The sequence below is a fragment of the Artemia franciscana genome, chromosome 21 (assembly GCF_032884065.1).
Source record: "Artemia franciscana chromosome 21, ASM3288406v1, whole genome shotgun sequence".
NCBI lineage: Eukaryota > Metazoa > Arthropoda > Branchiopoda > Anostraca > Artemiidae > Artemia > Artemia franciscana.
The window spans coordinates 24,602,048-24,626,651 of NC_088883.1; the positions used below are offsets into that span (position 1 = coordinate 24,602,048).

Below are 24,604 nucleotides of genomic sequence, written 5' to 3' on the forward strand. Positions count from 1 at the left end.
TCTACTTTTTTCTGTCACTAGTGCGACTAAATACTGAATAAATCCTTATTTTCAAAGTTGGAAACCGCCGTACCCGGGTTAACATTTCTCTGTGTGCGCGAGCTAAGGAATTTCGGCCGTGCTTGTGGTTGTTTGAAAAGGCTTTATTTGAATTTTTGATTGGGAGGTAAGGTTTTTGAGGAACGAAACCTAAACTAAAGGATAGACAGGTCATTTTTCTATAGCTAGACATTTTTTCATTGCGTCATCCATGGTAATTTGCCAGCAAAGTGGCAGAGAATAGTGGAAATCCGTCAAAACTAGTGTTCAATATCAATAAACACATTTTTGCTAGGAATTTAGATCCACGATATCCACTTCTGTTTTTTACTAGTGAAATCCAGTACATGTGCTTTCAGACAATGTAACATACATGCATGTGTGTTTGCAAAACCGCAATGGAATTAATTCCGAGACTCCAATTAAAAACACAGAAGATAAAGCAATAGGAAATGACACCTAAATTTGAGGCTGAAAGTGTCAAACTCTTATTCCAATGAAACTGAATTTTATTTTATTCTAGTATTATATTTAAGAAGACAAGAATTACGTTGTAAGGTTTCGAGATGCTGAGGGAGGGGAGGGAGTGGAAATGAATTGTTTTTATTTGTTTTAATCACAGCCTATATAAAATTTTAATATACATACCACTTAAAACTAAACTATTTTTAGCCTGAGGAGTTTCCCTTGCTATAGTTTATTTTTGAGTTTGTTTAATATCAAACAATAGAAATCACAAATTAGCCTAATTGTAAAAAAAGTATCTGACGCATTTACAATCATTATATTTATATGAATAAGTAAGTAAGGAAAATCTGCCTTTTAGATTTTGGTATTGAAAGATTTTGGTAAGTCTCTATTAGTGGTAGTACAGGGAGGATATGAGGAGGATAAGGAGTCTTTCAAAAACAAGCATCTCTGAATTTCTTTTCTTTTTTTTTCTTTGTTTATCAGAACCCCTTTAGCACGACAGTTTTCAACATAAGATGAGTCAAAAAAACTCGGATGCATTTTTTTTCGAAACAAAGGCTTTTATTACTTATAGTCTTGTATTTCCAAGGGCCCAAAATATTGAAACCTTGAGGCTTGTATGTCAAATTTGCATTCTAATAAAAATAAATTTTACTTTATTTTAGAATTACATTTGAAAAGATAAAAATGGTGGTATAATATTTTGGAAATGCAGGGGGGTTGGAAGTAAAGTTGAAGAAAACTACATTTTATTTGTTTCGATCCCAGGACCTCTGAAAGTTTAATATTCGTTCTACACAAAAAAGGAATTGCTGTAAACTAGAAAAATGTTCCTTTCTACAGTGTATTTTCGAGTTTTGCTTAAAAACAAACATTAGAAATCATAAAGAAAATAAAAAAAACGCAAAAGGTTAAAACACAAATGGCAAAATTTGTTTGCGAAAGCGGAAAATGCATAACGAATTGTTGCTATATAATCACAACTAAACCCAGTTTTATTTGTTACAATCTCAGGCTATCTGTAAGTTTTAATATAGGTTCCACTGATAAAGGAATTGTTTTAAACGGGAAAAATGTCCCTTTCTAAAGTATATTTTCAAGTTTTACTTAAAAAATTAACATTATAAATCATAAATAAATAAATTAAAAAAACGGCAACTGTTATAACGGTATCATTAAACGGTAATTGTCGTATCTATTGTTATGTTTTGGATTTTGATAGATAGTAAAATCCAGTTCATCAGTATCACGAATAATTAGCAAATCTAAAAACGGTAGTTTATTTTCGATTTTCAATTTCAACTTCTAACAATCACTTAATTAATAATCAAATTCACTTAATTAGTTTCCACTGTCTTCAAAAACATTTCCCTATTTCTTTTACTTTGTGTTTGTTTGTTACGGAAAGGCAGTGTGGTCTTCGTCGCTATTTTTTTATTTTAAACATTACATACAAGGATTATCCTTATTTGTTTGTAACATCTTATCTCATTTGTAGGAATTTACCTATAATGATAAAATCTGAATTATTTTTTACCGTCAATCCAGTTTGACGCCAGAATTTGCACGATTTCAAATTTCAAATGTAGTTTATGTAACTACACAGTTTTTGTCAATCGAACTTGTGTCTTCGGCTTGACCCTTATTATATTGTGTGTGTTGTAGAGAAGTTGAAATAAAATTCTTGAATTTTGAACAGTGTACCCGCAAAGTTCTTCGTGACAATATTCAGGGTATAACAAAGCGATCTATGAGAAAACTGGCTCGCCGCGGTGGTGTAAAACGTATATCTGGCCTAATTTACGAGGAAACCAAAGGTGTTCTTAAAGTTTTTCTCGAAACTGTTATTTGTGATGCTGTCACCTACACAGAACATGCCAAGAGAAAGACAATAGGAACGGAGGAAAATGGGTTCCTACTCATTGCTAAATTGTCGCTAAACCTTACAATTTGGACAATAGTATTTCATTATTTATTTTCAGTTAATAAACAAGTATGAAAAACTGGCAAAATTTTAGCTAGCAAATGAATTTCCTTGTAAACTGATTCTGAGAAAGAAGCCCAGAATCATGAGTTTCAAACTACAACAAAAGGCATACGACTGTCTTTAATTTAGAGGTCGGGAAATAACAGCAAATTGACTTTTAGCTGGTATTCATTTCAATGCTTTTCTTTTGTGCATTTCAATGCTAAGCATTGAGCATATTAGTTTGTTCCAACGCTACTTTTGGTCTTTTCAAAATCAAGATGCCATAAACCTATAAAATTGAGTTTATTTGTGATTATATCGTAACAATTTGTTGCCGTTTTTTTTAAATTTATTTATATATAATTTATTATGTTAATTTTTTTAAGCAAAACATGAAAATATACTGTGGAAAGGGACATTTTTCCTGTTTAACACAATTCCTTTATCAGTGGTACGTATATTAAAACTTACAGATAGCCTGAGATCGAAACAAGTAAAAGTGGGTTTATTTGTGATTATATAGCAAAAATTCGTTATGCGTTTTTAACTTTGGAAAAACAATTTTGCCATTTGTGTTTTAACCTTTTGCGTTTTTTTTATTTTAATTATTATTTCTAATGTTTGTTTTTAAGCAAAACTCAAAAATACACTGTAGAAAGGAATATTTTTCTAGTTTAGAGCAATTCCTTTTTTGTGTAGAACGAATATTAAACTTTCAGAGGTCCTGGGATCGAAACAAATAAAATGTAGTTTTCTTCAACTTTGCGTCCAACCCCCCTGCATTTCCAAAATATTATACCACAATTTTTCTCTTTTCAAAATATAATTCTAAAATAAAGTAAAATGTATTTTTATTAGAATGCAAATTTGGCATACAAGCCTCAAATTTTCAATATTTTGGGCCCTTGGAAATACAAGACTATAAGTAATAAAAGCCTTTGTTTCGAAAAAAAATGCATCCGAGTTTTTTGACTCATCTTTGGTCTAAAGCTGTCGTGCTAAAGGGGTTCTGATAAAAAAAGGGAAAAAAAGAAAAGACATTCAGAGATGCTTGTTTTTAAAAGCCTCCTTATCCTCCTCATATCCTCCCTGTAATACCACTAATACGGACTTCAATACCAAAATCTAAAAAGCAGACATTCTTTACTTACTTATTCAAATAAATATAATGATTGTAAATGTGTCAAATACTTTTTTTTACGATTAGGCTAATTTGTGATTTCTATCGTTTGATATTAAACAATCTCAAAAATATACTCCATCAAGGGACACTCCTCAGGTTACAAATAGTTTAGTTTTAAGTTGTATGGATATTGAAATTTTATATAGGCTGTGATTAAAACAAATAAAAACAATTCATTTCCACTCCCTCCCCTCCCTCGGCATCTCGAAACCTTAACACGTAATTCTTGTCTTATTAAATATAATACTAGAATAAAATGAAATTCATTTTCATTGGAATACGAGTTTGACACTTTCAGCCTCAAATTTAGGTGTAGTTTCTTATTTCTTTATCTTCTGTGTTTTTAGTTGGAGTCTCGGAATTAATTTCAGTGCGATTCTGCAAACACACATGCATGTATGTTACATTGTCTGAAAGCACATGTACTGGATTTCACTAATAAAAAACAAAATTGGAAATCGTGGATCTAAGTTCCTAGCAAAAATATGTTTATTGACATTCAACTATAGTTTTGACGGATTTTCACTATTCTCTGCCCTTTTGCTGGCAAATTACCATGGATGAAGCAATGAAAAAAGGTCTAACTATAGAAAAATGACCTTTCTATCCTTTAGTTTAGGTTTCGTTCCTCAAAAGCTTACCTCCAAATCAAAAATTCAAATAAAGCCTTTTCAAATAAAACACAAGCACGGCCAAAATTCCTTAGCTCGCGCACACAGAGAAATGTTAACCCGGGTACGGTGGGTTCCAACTTTGAAAATAAGTATGTATTCAGTATTCAGCCGCACTAGTAACAGAGAAAAGTAGACAAGAGTTGAAAACGTCTGAAATTGAAGCTGAAGTGGCACCAGCATCTGTAAAATCCCAGAGCATGGCTTCACCAGCCAACAAGGAAAAGAAAGCAGAGGCTCCAAAACCAGCTAAGGCTGCAAAACCTAAAGGGGATAAAAAGATCAAGGCACCAGGAAACCATCCAAACTACACGAAAATGATCACCAAATCCATTGCTGACCTGAAAGAACGTGGGGGACCTAGCCTTCAGGCCATTCTCAAATACATAATGGGCAATTTCCAGGTTGGCAATGATGCCGAAGTTGTGAATATGCATCCTAAGTAAGCTTTGAAGCGTTGCCTTGCAAATAGAATTGTTATAAATCCCAAAGGTACTTGCGTAACTGGTTCTTTCAAGCTTGCAAAGCCTGTAAAGGTCGAAAATTCCAAGGCGGTAAAGCCTGCCAAGCCCAGAGCTAAGAAAACCTTAGTCAAGAAAACAGCCAAACCTACTGCAGTTAAAAAGTCAACTTCAGCCAAAAAGACTACCAAGCCAATGGCTGGTAGCAAAAAACCTTTAAAGGTTTTCCAGAAACCCACTGCTGCCAAAAAAGCAGTAGAAGCAAAACAATCGACACCCAAGAAGGGGCCGTCAGTAAAGAAAGCTCCCGCCAAGAAAGTGACATCTAAAAAGTCAGTAGCTAAGAAACCAGCTAAAAAGTAAAGTGTGCAATAAGTTATCCTGTAGTATCAAACAGCCCTTTTTTAGGGCTATCAAAGCAAATGCTCGAAACCTTCTGTTCAGAAGGTGATAATGCTACAAATTTCTAATTTTGACTCTCTACTTTTCCCTTTCAAGTATAATTCAGCTGTTGTTTGAGCCCAAAAATACGTTGCATAATATTTACTTTTGTATTCTAGCGCTATTGCTGTCTAATAAAAATACAACCCATATTAAAGACTAGATTTGACGGCTGGCTCGATAGGATCAAGCTTGATATTAAAGTGTTCATATTGATAAATATACAAATATATCGCCACAGCCGAATGGGTAGAGTGGTGCCTTCAAATTGTGGGAGTGGAGGTACCATTCCCGACTAGTCTTAGCGAGGCTGATGAATCATAACTAATAAGATTATATCAATCAAAATAACAAAGTTTAAATTGTGAGAGTTGAGGTGTCATTCCAACTAGACTTATAAATACTAGTACTATTTTACAGTAAAACAACACAAATATAAATAGTTTTGCTTAATTTCTTTTTTTCAAATCTTCGACAAAAAAGAAAAGGTTTAGTACAAAAAGTTTAGACTCTAAGAATGACTGTTGTTGTTGGTATTGTTTTCTTATTTAACCATAAAACAATTGAATCGCAATCTTTGCAAAAACAAAAAAGAAGAACCACAGATTACCTAGAAATGACTCGCTAGGCCTCTGAGCAGAAATTGTTCGCCTAAGTAGAGCAGTTACCTTAATATACCTTAGAATATACGACACAAAAAGTTTAGACTCTAAAAATTACTGTTGTTGTTGGTATTTTTTTCTTATTTAACAATACAACATAGGAATCGCAATCTCTGCAAACACAAAAAAGAAGAACCACAGAGCACCTAGAAATGACTCGCTAGGCCTCTGAGAATAAATTGTTCGCCCAGGTAGAGTGATTCCCTGAATATACGTTAGAATTTACGATACAAAAAGTTTAGACTCTAAAAATGACTGTTTTTGTTGGTATTTTTTTTCTTATATAACAATACAACACATGAATTGCAATCTTTGCAAAAAACAAAAAAGAAGAACCACAGATTACCTAGAAATGACTCGCTAGGCCTCTGAGCAGAAATTATTCACCCAGGTAGAGCGGATCCCTGATTATACGTTAGAATATACAATACAAAAAGTTTAGACTCTAAAACTGACTGTTGTTGTTGGTATTTATTTCTTATTTAACAATACATGATATGAATCGCAATCTTTACAAAAACAAAACAGAAGCACCAGAGATTACCTAGAAATGACTCGCTAGGCTTCTGAGCAGAAACTGTTCGCCCAGGTAGAGCGGTTTCCTGAATATACGTTAGAATATAGAAGACAGAATACGTTAGAAGTCGTTGATTAAAGTCAGTTCTGTTCGCTGCGCTCTTGAAGGAGCAAGTACATTGCTGTTATTGATGGTGCTGAAAGACAAAAATAGTTGAACTGTACAATGATGTTGAGGCCGAAAACACTTGAAGTGACTTTGAACATAGACCAATCTAAAACTAACTTTAAATTTAGTTTTTGACCTAAGACAATTGCTTAGGCGGTGCTATTGAAGCAACAAGTAGACTTTTGCTATAGATGTGATTGAAAGACCAGGGTAATTTGAACTGTACAATGGAGTTATGCCTGACAATATATTGAGAGGATTTGGACATGGACAGATTAAAGACTAATTTTAAAGTAAGTCTTTGATTTAAATCAGCTATTTATGCGGCGCTATTGAAGGAACAAGCAGAATTGTGGTGTAGATGCTAGTGAAAGTCAAAGGTATTTGAACTGGCCAATGGAGTTTAGCCCGAAAAAATATGAAGACGATTTGGACATAAATACACTGTTCAATCAGCTTTGCCCCCAATGAAATATACTGAATGACACGCAATCCTCTTGGAAATCAGAAATGAGTATGAGTCCACTGTTGTTTTGAACTAGGCATTTTATTTCTTTTCCAGTTTGTAGACCAACAATCATTTTGTTACAAAATTTCTCAGCCAACGGCCATACCACGTTAAAAGTACCTAGCCTCGTCAGATCTTGGAAATCACGCAACGTCGGGCCCGGTCAGTACTTGGATGGGTGACAGCCTGGGAACACCGGGTGCTGTTGGCATCTTATATATATATATATATATATATATATATATATATATATATATATATATATATATATATATATATATATATATATATATATATATATATATATATATATATATATATATATATATATATATATATATATATATATATATATATATATATATGATTTATTTTTTAAAGTAAAATAATATTCTTGGTAACAAACTCGTTTCCTTATTCTAATAGCGCCAAGCTGATTACATCTTTATTAGAAAAAAGAAAAACAGAAGAGACTAAGTTGGACATCCCCTTGATTTCCATCTATTGGTAATAAATAAATGCCAACACTTGACTCACATTTATCTAAGCCAATAAATAAAGTCAAAAATTGTAACCAAAGTGACATTATAAGCCCCCAAGATATTTTAATGGCGAGTTTGGAGATTGAAGTCATTATGAAATTGGTTATTCTTGCAAATGAACATTCTCTTTATTTTGGTTTTAGAGGTGAATTTTATAAACAGGTGTTTGGTTTGGCTTTGGGGGCATTTCTCTCCCCTTTGTTGGCAATTCTCTTCATGGAATCTATTGAAACCTCCGCCATACACAGTTTTACACAGTTCCGCCATACACAGTCTCCTTGTTTCTGGGGCAGATTCATGGTTGATGTGGTCTGCATTTGGAAACACAGTTTAGAGTCTCTAGACCTTTTCCATAAACATTTAAATAGTTTTTACAAATACGTAAAATTTACAGTGGAGTTTGAAGAAAGTGATAAATTACCTTTTCTGGATATCTTATTGATCAAAAGTAACTTCCATTTACTTTTTTCAGTTTATAGAAAGCCTACCCACAGTGATAGGTATTTGAACTTTTACTCTTGCCACCCTATTTCAGTGAAACGAGGGGTTGTGATTGCACTGGTGGATAGAGCTTTGTTACGTAATAGATATATTGTTTACATATAGAAAAAAATCAACTTAAAAACAGATTGTAATAATTAACATTGGAATTAATTAGTAAAATAAAACAATATATAATAATCAATATGTAATAAGATTATTACTTTCTTAAATAATATTATAAAGACAATTATTATCAGTATCATAAACACATGTAATCTATATTTTACTTATAAGGTATTATGTGATATTTTTTTGATGAGATTTCATTCGGATTTTTCAAATATAGTGCTATCATCAATAATTAAAATCATGTTTGAAAAACATAGTTTAAATAGTGTTTATTCTTATTTTATTTTCTAATGATTTTTGTTATTTCAAAAATACGTTAATCCACTAAGATTCAAATTTCAATTTAAATAATGCAATGTTGGGACCCAGCCAAATACCCAACCCGCTTGCTGCCTGTGGTTATTGCATAGTGCTTATTTATTGCTTGCTTTTGCTTATTGCTTTATTTTATAGGTGCTTGGGTTTCCAATTAAATATTAAATAGAAGAATTGTTCATGGTGTCAGAACAATGGACCCATCTGCACCCTCTCCATTCATCGACTGGAACCAGCCTAACTTGAAAGATGTCTGGACAAGGTTCTCCAAGCATGTGGAGTTAATGTTCAGTGGCCCCTTGAATGGAAAATCTAATACAGTGAAGTGCTCCTACCTCCTCATATGGGTAGGAGAGAAGGGCAGAGACATTTTTAGTACCTTTGTTGTTCCGCATGCCAGTGAAAACAATCCAACTGAGTACCTAAGACTGTTCAAAAACCATGTTGAGCCCTCTTCCAATCCCATCTTCGAACGCTTCAAGTTCCACAAGCGGAACCAGAAAGAATTTGAAACCATTGAACAATACATTACTGATGTCAAGCTAGTTGCACAGAATTGCAGCTACAGCCAGCAAGATGAGATGGTGAGAGATCAACTAAGTTTTGGGCTGAAGAATGATAGGCTCAGAGAAAGACTTCTTGCTGAAGGTGGGAGCCTAACTTTGGACAGAGCTGTCCTGGTATGCAGAACATTCCAGAAAACCCAAGCACAAATACAAACCATGCATGATGAAGCAAAGCAGACTATAAAACAGGAAGTTGATGTAGTTGGTAGGAGAGTAACTGATAGCAGAGCAAACAAAGATTGCCATATCTGTGGTGGTCCATACAGTAATGAACACAGATGCCATGCAAAAGGAAAAAAAAGGTTCGAAATGTGGTAGATTAAACCACTTCGCCCGTGCATGTAGGAGCAAATCAGTCCATAATATCCAGCATGATCACCTAATGGTTGTTGAAGACTGTGCAGCAACCTCAGAATTTTTCATAGACTCCATAGACAGTGCTGCTGAGAGCAGCACGATTGCTACCATCAGACTAGTTGAAGAAAACACTCGTGTGAACTTCACAATCGACACTAGCACCGAAGTCAACGTGCTACCGTCACAAATCTAAAGCATGCTAAACCCACAGCCATCTATGCTTAACACCTCTGATATACTTACTTCCTATTGTGATGGCAAACTCAAAGTACTAGGAACCTGCAACCTCAAACTCCAAAAAAAGACAACCAAGATCCAGAGGTCCACAAATTCTACATCTTTAGTACCTCTAAACGACCTCTCTTGTTCAAGAACTCAAGCGTCTCGCTAGGCCTGATCAAATTTTTGAATGAGGTTACCAAGAAGCCAGATCAAACTGTCAACAGAATCCTTTCTGAGTACGAGGACGTCTTCCAAGGGATTGGAAAACTAGAAGGTAAATGCCACATTTACTTGAAGGAGAGTTGTCAGCCTACAGTACAGCCACCAAAAAGGATCCCTATATCCATGCAGGATCGATTCAAAGCAGAGCTTAGCCGTCTCGAAACCCTTGTCATTATCGAGAAAGTATCAAAACCTACAGAATGGGTTAATTCAATAGTCATTGTTGAGAAGCCCGACGGAAGTCTCCGTTTGTGCCTGGACCCTAGAAACCTGAATAAATGCATCAAGAGACCGCACCACCCGATAAGAACATTCGACGATGTTGCCATAAAATGCGCCAATTCCAAGAAATTCTCTAAGCTTGATGCACGCCATGGCTGTTGGAGCATGGAACTCGACGACGTGTCAGCTAATCTAACTTCCTTTAACAAAGCATTTGGAAGGTTTCGCTTCCGGCAATATCCCTTTGGTCTGAATTACGCCCAGGACGATTTCCAAAGAAAGATGGAAGAAATATTTGCTGAGCTTATCAAGACGGCAGGTCTGGGCCTCCTTATCGACGACATTGTTGTCCATAGAGCAATAGACGAGGAGCACGGCAGCAACCTGGAGAAAACTTTACAAGTCGCGCGTGAAAAAGGTGTTCGTTTCAACAGAGAAAAATGCATCTTTGGCAAGACAGAAATTCCATACTTTGGGCACATATTGACCTCGGAAGGTATCAAACCAGACCCAAATAAAAGTCTTGCCATTAGCCAAATGCCCAAGCCTAAGGGACCTGAAGAGTTACAATCGCTGCTGGGTATGGTCAACTACCTTGGCAAATATATCCCGAATCTGTCAACATTGAACCACCCACTCAGAACTCTTTTAAAAGAGCACAGAACTGACGGCAGTTTCCAGTGGACCTCAGAGCACGACAAAGCGTTCGCCAATGTCAAGAACAGCGTTTGCGAAAATCTAAAATACTTCAACCTGACTTCTGAGGATGTCGTACTGAAAGTTGACGCGTCGCAGCATGGCCTTGGAGCTACATTAACGTGGGACGGTGGAATCTCTGCCTTTGCATCAAGATCACTTTCATCAGCCGAGCAAAAATACTCACAGATTGAAAAAGAAGCACTGGCCATTGCCTTCGCATGCAAGCATTTCCACCAATGTGTGTATGGACGGCCAGTCAAGGTTCTCTCCGATCACAAACCACTCAAATCCATCCTATCTCGAGGCATTTCAGTTGCGCCTCCATGACTGCAACGTCTGATGCTACAAATTCATCCTTACAACATGTCAGTTGAACACGTGCCCGGAACAAGCATACCTGTGGCCGATGCTCTTTCACGCCTCCCACTCCCTGAGACGGACGCAGAATTCGAAAAAGAGACAAAAGTTTTTGTTCACACCCTATTCACGAACGTACCGATGAGTTACAGTCGACTGTTGTGCATTAAGTCATCAACTGAATCCGACCCCGATCTATCCTCTCTAACCAGCACCGTTATCACAGGATGGCCAGAAACTAGGTCCAGCTGCTCTGAGAAAATTCAGAAATACTGGAACACCCGTCATGAGCTATCGATAGCCAATGGTGTTGTTCTGAAAGGAGACAAAATCGTCATCCCGGCGACAATGCGCAGAGAGATCCTGCAACAACTACACCGCTCACACATGGGAATGGAGGAAACGAAACAACGGGAAAGATCAATCGTCTACTGGCCTGGTATCAACAAAAACATCGAAGAAATGATCAACCAATTTATCACTTGTGGCCGCTTACAAATGCAACCTCAGAAGCACCCTCTGATCAACATGGAGCTACCTGAATACCCCTAGGAACGTATCGGAGCTGACATTTTCTCATTCAGGGGGAGGAACATCTGATCATAGTCAATTACTATAGCCGCTATTTTGAAGTGGATAAACTCACCAGCATGACCTCCAAAGCAGTCACCCAAAAGATGAAGCCACATTTCGCACGTTTTGACATTCGCAGAATGGTAATGACCGACAATGGCCCACAGTTTTCTTCAGCCGAGCTCAGTACATTTGCAAAAGAGTGGGGCATCAAACACATCACTTCCAGCCCCCACCATCCGCAATCTAACGGTTTAGCAGAAAAAACTGTGAAAACAGCGAAACGGAGTATTGAAAAATCCTACCAGAGGGGAACTGAGCCATACCTTGCATTCCTTGAATATTGGAACACACCAGTTGATAACCTGGCATCCCCTGCTCAACTAATTATGAGCAGACCGTTGAGGTCCATGCTGCCAGCTCACCCTAAGCTGTACAAACCAAAACTTGTAGCATCAGTACAGTTTAAGGAAGCTAGATACTACCATCAAAACCTGCAAAAAAAGGATTTCGATCGTGGAACAGAAGATACGTGCAGCCTACAACCTCGGCAACCTGTCTGGATCAAGGTGGTTCCAGGAAAAGAATGGGAACCAGGAAGAGTCCTGTCAGCAGCTGATGCCCCCAGATCATACCACGTCGAAACAGAAGCTGGGGACATATACCGTAGAAATGCGAAAGATACTGTCCCACGCTCTGACCCTGTTTCGGGAAACCACCAAAGGATGGATCTACCCGATAGTCGCGAGCCAGCGGGATCGATGTCATCTACAACTCTCCCGCCTCAGGGGAATGTACAAAGCTCACCAGCTTCGAGATCTGCAAACTTACATTTATAAACTTACATTTCTAGGCTAGATTATTTATAATAAAACCTTCTTTTCTGCAAGATATTCTTAAGCAATTTAAATAAAAATCTTTGTTTTAACAAGATGATTAAAAGCATATAAATGTGCTTATGTTGTGCAAATTCTAGTGCATATTTACCTTCTTTAAAATATCAATCTTTATATCTTATATAATCTTAAAAATCCACGTTTACTCTTAATATTACAATAAGAATAATAATTTTTCAATATTATCTATTAATCGATGTATTTTTTAAATTATGTCATTCAAAGATGAATAAAACACTTTTAACCATTAAAAAATATTCTTAACAAGATTTTTTTAAAAGAACTAAACAGAGATTTTCAGTTAAATTATCACAAAACTCTTAGTAAATTGTAGAGATATCATACATTATTTATTTAATGTGTTAAGCAAAACATAAGAATTCAATCATACATTGAAGGAATATGTGGTTTAAGAATGAATAAATCTTCCAAAACAAGAACATTTCTTTTTTTAAAGTAAAAAATTAAAAGAAGTTATCATCAATTAAAAGCCTTCTAAGAAATTTAATAATTTAATCAGACTCTTAGATAGCATTTATGTTGTTTTAAATCATTTAGAACAAGATCCGAAATGAAATCTGAAATATTATCTGATGAATAATTCTATAACAGAATTATAAGAAATATTTATTGCAATAATCTTAAAATACCTAAATAGCAAGAATATGAATCTTTTATCTTTAATTAGCTTTTACGAATAAAAAAATAAGGTTGAAAGTTTAAGCATTAGTTTAATACATCTTTGTTTATTTTAGATATACTTTTTTGCCCTTATAAAACATTAATCATCCTTTTTTATGATCTATATATGATCACTATATCAAATTAATTATTGGATGAATCAATAGGAAAATGTAATAGTATAAAAATAACATTGTTATACAAGATCATCATCAATTACTAGATCTTTATTTTATTTATCTTCTTTATTGTTGTTATTTTTATGGCATGACAATTATTAATTACTCTAGAATGCCAACAGATTAAAGTTCTAAATCAAGAAATTTAATAAAAATTATAACAAGATAAATTTATAATTTACTAACAAAATAAAACAAATTAAAAATTTATTATTCCTCCGAATTCTTTATTGTTATAGAAAATGATTTCTTTATTTTGATTAGTTACATTAATAAATTTATTTTACATAAATAAAAATAAAAACCATTAAAAATAATGATAATATTTATTTGAAAAATTTACATATAATTTATTCTGATTAATCTATTGAGTAAGAAAATAAAATCAGAAATTCAATGAGTGACCTCTTTCATAAATTAATCACTAGCATTAACATTATAAACCAGGAAGACGTAGTATTATATATAACTATTATTCTATTAGGTATTTAAATTCAATCGGCATATCAACTTTATAGACATCATTATATTTAGCTTTATAAATAGGAAATAATATGTTAACATGATATTCAATAACTGTATAAATTCTTAAATATTTTAACCAATTTTTATATTTTTCCTATAATTTTCTAGGATATGAGTTTTCCTGTGTAAATATAATTAATGTTATTTAGCCACTTATAAATTAATTTACGTTCTTTACTGTATAAATTTTTAACTCTTTGTGTTATTGGATTAACCAAAAATAAATGTACTTTTGTTTAGTACAATATACTCAAATTCCAAGTAGCTTTATGATTCATAACATTGCAGCACATATGTTTTCTCTTGATACATTCTATTATTCAATATTTTCCATTATTCATCACTGCTTTTAATGAAACCAAATTTCTAAAAAGTACTATTTTATTGAATTATCAACTTTTGAGTCTCTGCATGTTATTGCTACTTACTATAATAACTACATGTATAATTATTGCGGTAGACATTAACTAGTGGCTCATAAACTTTAGTTCATTTAACAAACATTCAATATTAATGTCTTTAATTTAAATCAGTAATATAATCAATGAATAAATCTTTGATATTTTGATAATATTCACCATGTGCTACCAAGCTTAGTTGTTCATTAACCACTATTTGCTAATAAGATTACCATCCTTATTGTATAAAAAATACACTAAATTATAATTAAATCAAAATAAATGTTCTAATATTTCAATGTTTCTTTTTCTTTAACATCGCATATTCAAAAGTACATTCCCACAATACTAATTAAATTAGATTCAAAACTCTTTTACATCATTCCTTGATTTCTTTATGTATACGTTATAAATTGAAGCGTTCCAATAAATTGCAAGTCGTTTCATAACTAACAATTAGATTATCATTCTATCATATTTCTATTTCTTTGCTATCGTAATTAGTAGATATAAAACTTTTTAATATTATTTTATTTGACTGGTTTATTTAAATATTCATTTTTTTCAATGAATTATAAAAATAGTTTGTTAATAAAATACTAAAACAACATAATTAGTGAAGTATTAATCGTATTTATTTAATGGACAATCCCAAGAGATGATCATAACTTATTCACAATAAACCAAGTTTATCATAGATCTTGATACCAAACAAATCCAATGACTTTTTATTGGAATAAACACCATATCTGTTGATTGTTGGTTGTTGATTGTCACAACACATCTGTTGATTTTCACAAAATAAGTTTCGTATTCAACATAATAGCAGTTGATTTTGATTACTACGATCTATGTATTCTCAATATTAATTATTTCATATTTAACCACCTCTTTAAAATGATCATATCTTGATTTTGGTCAAGAATTCTTGATGATCAATCATCAGAGTTGTATAAATCTAAGTTATTTAAACTAGAAATGCAATGAAATATAATATAGTAAATCAGTTTGACCATATTCCTCTACTATTCGACCAAGTATCTCTTCATGTTAATCACATGAAAGTAAAAGTTATCCATCGCTATCTTCTATAGAAATAAATAGTGTCGAATGGTAACGATTACCAATCCTGATTAGTTTTTATAAGATTTAAAATACTTCCTATTTTGATGACTTAAGCTGATTTTCTTTCCATATGAATTAACCAAATATTCATTGATTATTTTTAAAATTAAACTTTGGATATTCAATGCTATTTTCACTTCTTTTGACAAAAACATTTCTTTTGATCTATTGTAATCATCATTATTCATTGGTATTTATCAATAATTAAAGACGTAAGCTAGTTAGTTATTAATAAAATAAAATCTTCATAGTTTCAATACGTTATTTCTTTATAAAGTAGAGTTTGCTCTTGTATTTTTTTATAATGAATGCTGCTAAATTCATATTCATAAATTAATTTAATATTATATATTGTACGTTTGCAGTAAATAAATAATAATTCAAATTATTAATTAATAAAATGTTATTTTTCAACCAATCATTATGATAATTTTCATTTTTTCTTTTAAAAGATTTTAAATATTTAATTAAAAGCAAACCAATCATTTTAAATAAATATTAAATTACATTTAAACGATAATAATAATTTATAGTAATAATAATAATTCTTTTTCAATCTTAAAATATAAAAAACGTCTTATATTATATTTTTAGTAAGAGAATCTTAGCAAAAAAACAATTAAAAATTGTTCTGATTATTCTTTAAAACAATAATATATTAACATATACTATATTTAAATTTTATACCATTGTTTTATACTAAACTCTTTCTATTCCGAAAAAAATCAATCAATTTTTTGATTGCTTTTGAATATTCTGACTGTATAATATTTATCGAATATCACAAGGCTTTATTTAATCTAAGATTAATTTAAAATATTTAATTCCCGCTTTAAAATGTTAAATAGGTTCTGTTAAAAGCAAATTAGCTCTTTTTTGAATTTATTTTAAAAAAAGAGAGAAAAATCTTGATAGAATTTAAATCGTAAGAGATTACTCTATTCTTATTTGTCAAGAGTTAATAATCTCTTAATCAAATTTCCAATGTTATTATTAAGATGTTTTTCTTCTATTCAGCATAAAAATTTAACCGTATTCTCTTGCAGGATAAAAGATGCTTTGTAATTTTTCAATGTTTATAAATTCTACTTCTTAGATTATTTTCAGCTGTCTTATGGTATTATTCAATACAATTTTGTATTTATATTTCTAATAATTTAGATTATATAGCAATAATTGTTTTGTTTTCAATCTTCTTATATAATTTTTAATTTCTCTTAAATCATTTTCATAGAATTTTGGTATGTTAAGTCCTCAAAATTACATAAATCTCATTTTTTGATTATGCCATTCACTTGTTTAAGACGAAAATTGCCTTTACTATGTTTATTCCCAAATTAAGACTTTCTAAGTAAATATTATTGTTAAGAAAACTAACGTGTCTAACTCATCTTATATTCTTGTTGCATATAGACAATGTGTCTCTTGTTTATGTTGAGCATATAATAATGTGTTGTGATGTTAAATATAACTGCATTTTAATTTTAATATGCTCACATTACTTTCTAAAGATTAGTTTAGATACCAAATCAAGCTTCGGTATTTATTATAATACTTTTCTTGATAACAGTTATTTGGATTTGTTTTCTTTGTGGCTACAAATTTTTTTTTAATATAATAAAAATTAATTTTATATTTATATTTAATAAAAAAAATATAATAAAAAATATTTAATACTATTTTATTATTTTAAAAATACATAGAAAAATAAAGAAACATGTAATTAGGTTTACTTTTTAAGGCTTGAATAACATCAAAATTGTATTTGCAATTTTTAAGTTTATATATTATATAAAATATAATGATATTTACAATATATTACTATTGAAGATTGAATACATATTATATAAATTTATTAATAGTATTGACTGAGTTGTACTCGAGTAATAATAAATGTCCAATTTCATTACAAGATATTAAATTGTATATGCATCTTATTATTAAGATAATAAGTATAATTATCTTAAAATAAATATGTTAAAACTTAAGAAGTGTTAAGTTCTTATTATAAAGTTATTAATTATGTAAATTATATGAATTACTGTTTACAATCTTTTATTATATAAAGATTATCAAGAATATAACCATTTATTCCTTAAACCATTTTTTGATAGAACTTTATTATCGAACAATTTGAGTTCAAGTTTTTAAGAAACTCAAAACTATATTTCAAACATTGTATTTTCTTATTCACATGTAAATTACATAAAGAAATACAAATTAAATATAGTATTTTTTGAAAAATCATAAAATAACACGTAAATCAATTATTCGTTTGATACTATACATAATAAGTTCAATGAAAATTATATTCCGGTACTAAATCAGAAAATTTATTATTTGGTTTTAACAAATTATATCATCAAGAAATTAGCATAAGTATATCAATAAATATGAGACTAAAATATAGTCTTTAACTTATTTTTATCTAAAAACGATTTCACAACATAAAATATAGCTATAAAAATAACACAAGTTTTTTCCACAATTAACAATAATACAATTATGAATAATAGATTTATCTTTTCTACTTTTTACATTAAATACACACTTTGTTAATTAACAATCCTTAGAAACACTTAAAATTAAATTTTATAAGATTACAAATTATTGGAAAAATAAATGAAGATTTATTTAAAAAAAATAAGATTTAACAATATACTGTCATTCGTATCTTACTAAACGGGTTTTTATATAAAAATTAGCCATTATATTATATTTGGTTAAAGGATAAAATGTTCTAAAGAATTTAATTATAACAAATCACATTAATACAATATTGATTATGGTCAAAAATGTTATTTGACTTATATGTTATAACTTAGAATATAACATATATAAACTTGTATTATTTACAGAATCATTATGCTATTTTGAAGTACTTTCTCTCTATATTCTATCAAAAATTTTCTTTGTTTATGGGTCATTCTACAAATTAGTATATTTTTTTTAATACTTTTTTTTCATATCCGTTTGCGTGCTAAATATTTACTTGTTTAAATTTAAACAACAAGATCATTGCTTATTATATTAAATCTAGATCTATCTCTTATAATTATGCTATAGATCTATAACCTGTTACAAATACATTTTGTTTTGAATGATTTTTTTATAATCCAAACTGAGTAATATCTGCTACCATTTTATATCTGTTTAAATTTATAAAATTGTTTTCAGATAAATATTTATTATAGTTTACATCAAATATTCTGTGATCTAAAGAGTTTACATTGTAGACTAGTATATATTTGCAATTATTTAGACAATAGGTTTAGCTTTTATAGCTAAAACTGTAGTTGCAACGTACATGGATATTATATAGTTAATTATATAATTACTAGTAATTGATATATACAAACTTTATTCTATTTTATATCGTTTTTTATTCCAAGCATATGTTTTATATTCCAAGCATATGTCTAAGAGAGTTATTATCAAATGCTGCTGCTGCTACTCTTTTTAACTTTTTGGTGAGCCTTACCATAATAACTCCTTCCGCAATTATATGATTGTGTTGGTCTACGAAGACTTGTTGCTGCCAGGTGTTGTTACGTAGTAGAAATCCTTGGGAAAGTGTCCCGTAATTAAGTCAGGGGTGTATTTTGAGAAAGACTGGGCTCAGGTCCCTCCTAAAATCCAAAGTTTTTCATAGATTTCTGGGAGTCTCTAATTCAAATTTTCAAATAAGGTTCGATTTCTTATTCGACTTTTGGAACAATTGTATTATCTCGGTTCCCCCGAAAAAAAATCTTATGTACATGCCTGAATTAAGTCTAACTTTTTAATATTTGGCTCCGAGGAGAAATGAAAATAATGATTCACTTCGGAAATAAAATTTGCCTTCTCCGACTCGTGAAGGATGGTTTGATTTAGAGTGAAGGTATCTGTTATTTTTCGTGGGTTTGTATATCTGGCAAATAATTATATAGCCAGGGTATTTTTAATATATTGTTTTGCGTATCTTGACAAACAATTACTACAGACTGGTTCAACAAAACTACCAGTAATCTAGCAAAAGGAGTTCCTGGATCTCAGTCAAATTTGGTCAAAAACTAGGCTTACGTTGCTTAGTCAACGTATTGTTGTAGCAACCTTTGTCGGGCTTACTGACAAAAGCATCGCTGGTGAAATATTTTAGTCTCGGTTCTTTGCCATCAATTAAAAGTTGTAGTATTCCACCCCTCAAAAGAAATTATCGAAGCATATTCCACGGGTTGCAAAATACCAATTCTATTATACTATTTTTGGTTAGCCACTAAGCTTCTTTTATTCATTCAAGAATACAGATGATACCTTTCCTCATTTTACATATCAATCCCATTAGCCACAAGAAAAGCTTAGATGTGCTATTTTTATTGCATCATTTGAATATAGGAAGTTTTTAATCTTCTCTTTATGACCTATCTAGTTTTCTTGGTCTCAAACAATTTTTTTTTCCAGAATCGAAATCTGTTTGTTATATATCTTTTTTAGCTAATTTTCAGATACTCCTTAAAATTGACTAGATGAATCCAGTGCATTAAACTGTCAAGTGTACTTTTAAAGTTTTTAAATCAAAGATATAGCTTTTTATTGCCAACGATCCTTTTTTCAACTCTCCCTGTAAGTAAGCCCACAACTAGAAAGGCTTTTCTCCAATACATGGACACAGCCCATGCTAATTTTTTGAAAAATCACACATTTTGAAAAAGGCAAGTTAATGGCCAACATATCATAAATTCATCCAGTCGCCGACAACAATTTCCCCGATCTAACTTATAGGGGCCCATGTGTTATTATCAATGAGATGATAAGACCAATGTTTAAATATATGGAATTATAAAAATGAAAGTGAAAAGTAACACCATCATATTCGCTTTACTCAAAAAACGGCAAGATAGAATAAACTCCTTTTCCTGTTTTCCCAAAGCACCGAAAACTTGATCAAACGTTTTTCTGTTCTAAAGTTTACTGTAACTTAACCTATTGGCATATATGGCAAGTCCAAAACTTAAGCTTTACATTTTGTAGTACCACCATTTTATAGGGACAGTGCTTAACAATCACGCCGAAGACATTTTCCTATTGATATTCTTATGACCTTCTTGAATCTTCCTTCCTGCCCATCAGGTTCTTGGTTTTCCTTCCATCAATTATACCTACAAGTTTTCCGTTAGAGGCATTCTCGCTATGATATAATTATACTAACCATTTCTAACTATAAATGCTATGATAAATTATAATTTGTCAGAACTAACCATGTCGTTGATAAAATAGAGACAAAGATAAGTTTTGTCTATTTTTTCATTTGTTCTATTTCAGGCTCTATTCAAAATTTACCGACGCTCCAAAATAGCGACAGAATCTGAACGCAACATTTTCGAGACTCTGACATTTATTATTTTGTTTTTTTTTTAACTCTATGGTCGACATCATCCGATTTCCACACAGAAAAACCCTGAATTATGGCTATTGTTAAAATAGAACCCAGAGAATATAAAATGGCAATGCTTCCTTGACATGAAGATATGATCGATGAAAGTAGACACAATCTAGTTTTGGATTAACTATGAATATATTTTATTTTAGAATACATTTCCAAAACACCAATAAGCCATTTAATATTCATCATCAAATAAAACAAAAAATAATTCAAACCAATTGAAAAGAAACAAATTCACTTCTCTGGAATAAATCTTTGGATAGCATTCACTTTATCACCAAGAATTAAAGCCATTCCCTAAGAAAAAGAGAGAAATAAGTCAATAATCAGCTTAAAAATGCCCATGCCTCCTTAGAGGTAATGTTCTATAGACATTAGAATGGTCCGGTTACCAAATCGAATAACTTAACAAAAAATGAACAAAACTAGCAAAGAAGACAAATTTCTAATTTCTGTTATAATATTACCAGTCATTTTGTGAAAATCATCCGCAGAATTTTTTCCTTGTTATTGTATTTGCTACTGTATTTCCACAAGAAGGATCTGTCTTTAAATGTATTACACTCTGAAATTAGGCAAATTTACATCTGAAAAATAATGCACACGCCCAAATCATTTTGATGTTTCTTATGATTCTGAGGTAGAAGTTTTTATTATTTTTCATTTTTATAGAAAATTTACTTGTGAAGAAGCAAATTGAGATTCAATCAAGTAACTGACACAAAATCTATAAAAAAAACTTGAAAAACGGAACTCAATCAGCCTGGCTTCCTCTTGATTTCATTTCATCAAGACATAATTTGATACAGCGGTGAAACTTCACTTGTTGATGCCACACTGATCAAAACTTCGTACATTTTGATTTTACAATCAATCGCTTCAAAATATTTCGCTAGGACAAGCACAATATTTAGGGAGATAATAATGCAATTCATTATAGAAAAAACCCGAACACTAGGTTTTAGTTTAGCATTCAAGCCTTTCGTTACGACTGAATTTATATTTCTAGCTACAAAACATGAGTCGAAGCTTTAGACTGAATTCTGCTCGAAACGCCCCACAAACTTTGATTATTACGAGCGATCGTCAAGTCATCGAAATGGGACATATCAAATGCCTCACATCATTGCATTTTTGTTTGATGAGCATAAAAATACGACAGCAAATTTTTCCACCATTATTAAATTTCAAAAAAAGAAAAAAACTGCTGGAACTTTTCATAATAGGTGAGAAAGCTTGTGTTTACATATATTTAAATTTCAAGGCTCATTCGTCCTAGTAGAGGCGGTCAAGATGGCTCCTCATAACCTTTTCTGTTCCCCCCCCCCCCAAAAAAAAAAAAAACTTTACAAAATCCAAACAATAAAGAAAACCTTAAAAAACTGTCGTTTTGTAGCCATCAAGTCTTGAACACTGGCAGAGCTAATAATTTCCCCCTGGAAAATAATAAAATCGAATAAAAGTCAAACTTATAAAAAGTGAATATAAAGCATAATTTATAAATGGCCTCATAATTTGCTCTCTATGATAGCCATGTCCTGCCTAGTCTTTAAATTCTAGAAACATCATCCAAATTTCTATTTTGTTGTACCATATGGCACTTCATAACGGCTTTATCGAGTCAAATTTACAAAAAAAACGACAAGAAATAAGAATTAGCTTGTAAATGAGCCCTTGAACAACATTCTATGATGTCCCAGTACCCGAATATTGACCAAGAACATAAAACAGGAGAAAAAAGAAGACGTATCACTGCTACTATTGCAAAACAGTGATTTTCAATCTTAATAAGGAATGGGGCTGTAATTTTCCTGGATAAGGTTTTGACAATGGCGATTCAAAGGGTGTACTTTTTGGTTTGCCACGATACCATTTTCAAATCACATGTAAGTAAAAGACGACTTGTATGGGACAGTTGGAGTAGCGCGTAGTACAACTGCGAGATTTAGTCTCCTGTGCTGGGCACAGGGGTTGAGTGAAGTGGAAGGCACTTTAATATTAGCAGTGAAGGTGGGAAAAAGCCAAGCTTATATGAAGCTCACCATCACCTACCTTAAAGCTTGGTTACACTGCCCAACTGTCGTCTGAGGTAACTCTTTGCTGACAATTTTAGTAAAAGCCAAGCACCAGTACTTAATGTTTGTGTGTTTGTTGCGGATGTATTGTTTATTGTGACACAATCTTTGGTAAAGCAGTTAGATCTATCAGTATTGAAGATTCTTCTATAGCTGGAAAACTTCAGTCTTTTAAAGTTTTCCTTATTGTTTTTATTTTTTTAAGGTTTCATTTGGGAACAGAAAAAGTGGGAAACAAGAAACCATCCAGACCACCTTTACGAGGACAAATGAGCCTTTAAATACCCTCAGTCGTTGCTGAAATTTTACTGATAAGCCCTTTTGACAGTTAGCATGCACATGGCATAATATGATTGTTTCTGAAATTCCTCTCCAAAACCCTGGAGGGTTATGACATCCCCATAGGCATAGTTAACATTTAGAGAATTCTGGTCAAGCTAACTATTTTAAAATTTTGATTGAATGTTTTTGGAGACAGGGCAGATAAAAAGGGCATGGGGGGGGGGGGGGGGGTTCTGACAGCCCTCCAACCATACTAAAACTTCTACCTAATCGTGTCCTTATAGTTTGAACTTAATACCATATGCGGTACCTAAGATCTGCCTTTTTCATAAGACAAATTTCCTTTTCCTAATGATAAATCATTCCTGTAAGCAAAGGATAAATTGCATAACTTACGCTCCTTGATCCGAGGCTGAAGAGGACATGACATCCCTAAAGGCATAGCTATTAGACCTTTTGACTAGTTAGAAGAAAAAAGAAATTACGAAATTTCGACCTTTGTCGAGGAGAGGGTTCACATTAAAAGAGCAAGGTAGGTGGATCAACCCTAGAGGGATAGTTATTTGACCTCTTGGACTATTTTAAACAAATTGGTTATTTCAAAACTTTTATCGGGTACATTTGGGAAAAAAGTTCTTGTGGGTTGTGGTTGTCCTCCCATCACTCGACTATTAACAGGAGCACTGGAATTTCAATTCCCAATCGAATGACCCCCTACAAATTCTGTATGACCACCCTTTCCATAAAAATCTTATATGTTAGAAACAGGCAACTAGCTTAACTTACAGCCTTTGTCCCGAAGGCTGGTGAGGAGGAGGTTGTCAACACCAGATGCATGGCTGGTTGCCCTCCAATCACTTTTGACTCTTAAGAAGGGAGCAAAAACTTTAAATTTACAATCAAATGTTCTTCTTCCAAAGTTTATACGACCACCTCTTCCATAAAAACCTTATATGTTAACAATGGGACACTTTCATAAATCCAAGCCCTTACCTCAAGGCTGTGGGGGGTTTGTCAACACTAGAGGCACAGTTATTTGACCTTTGGATTTTTTTTTGCAAAAATGGCTATATCAAAACTTTGATCGGATGCAACTGGGGAAGAGACGGCGTGGGAGGGGGAAGGACTAGTTACTCTCCGATCACTTTTGACTCTTACAAAGGGTATTATAACTTTGAATTTTCAGTTGAACGAGCCTCCTTCGAAGTTTATATGATCACCCCTTCCATAAAAACATTTATATT

General features: G+C 32.1%; 1 pseudogene; it reads left to right on the plus strand.

Annotated features, from left to right (window-relative positions):
* Positions 1 to 7,182: 7,182 nt before the first annotated feature.
* On the plus strand, positions 7,183 to 7,301 carry LOC136041115 (5S ribosomal RNA; annotated as a pseudogene).
* The last annotated feature ends 17,303 nt before the right edge of the window (positions 7,302 to 24,604 follow it).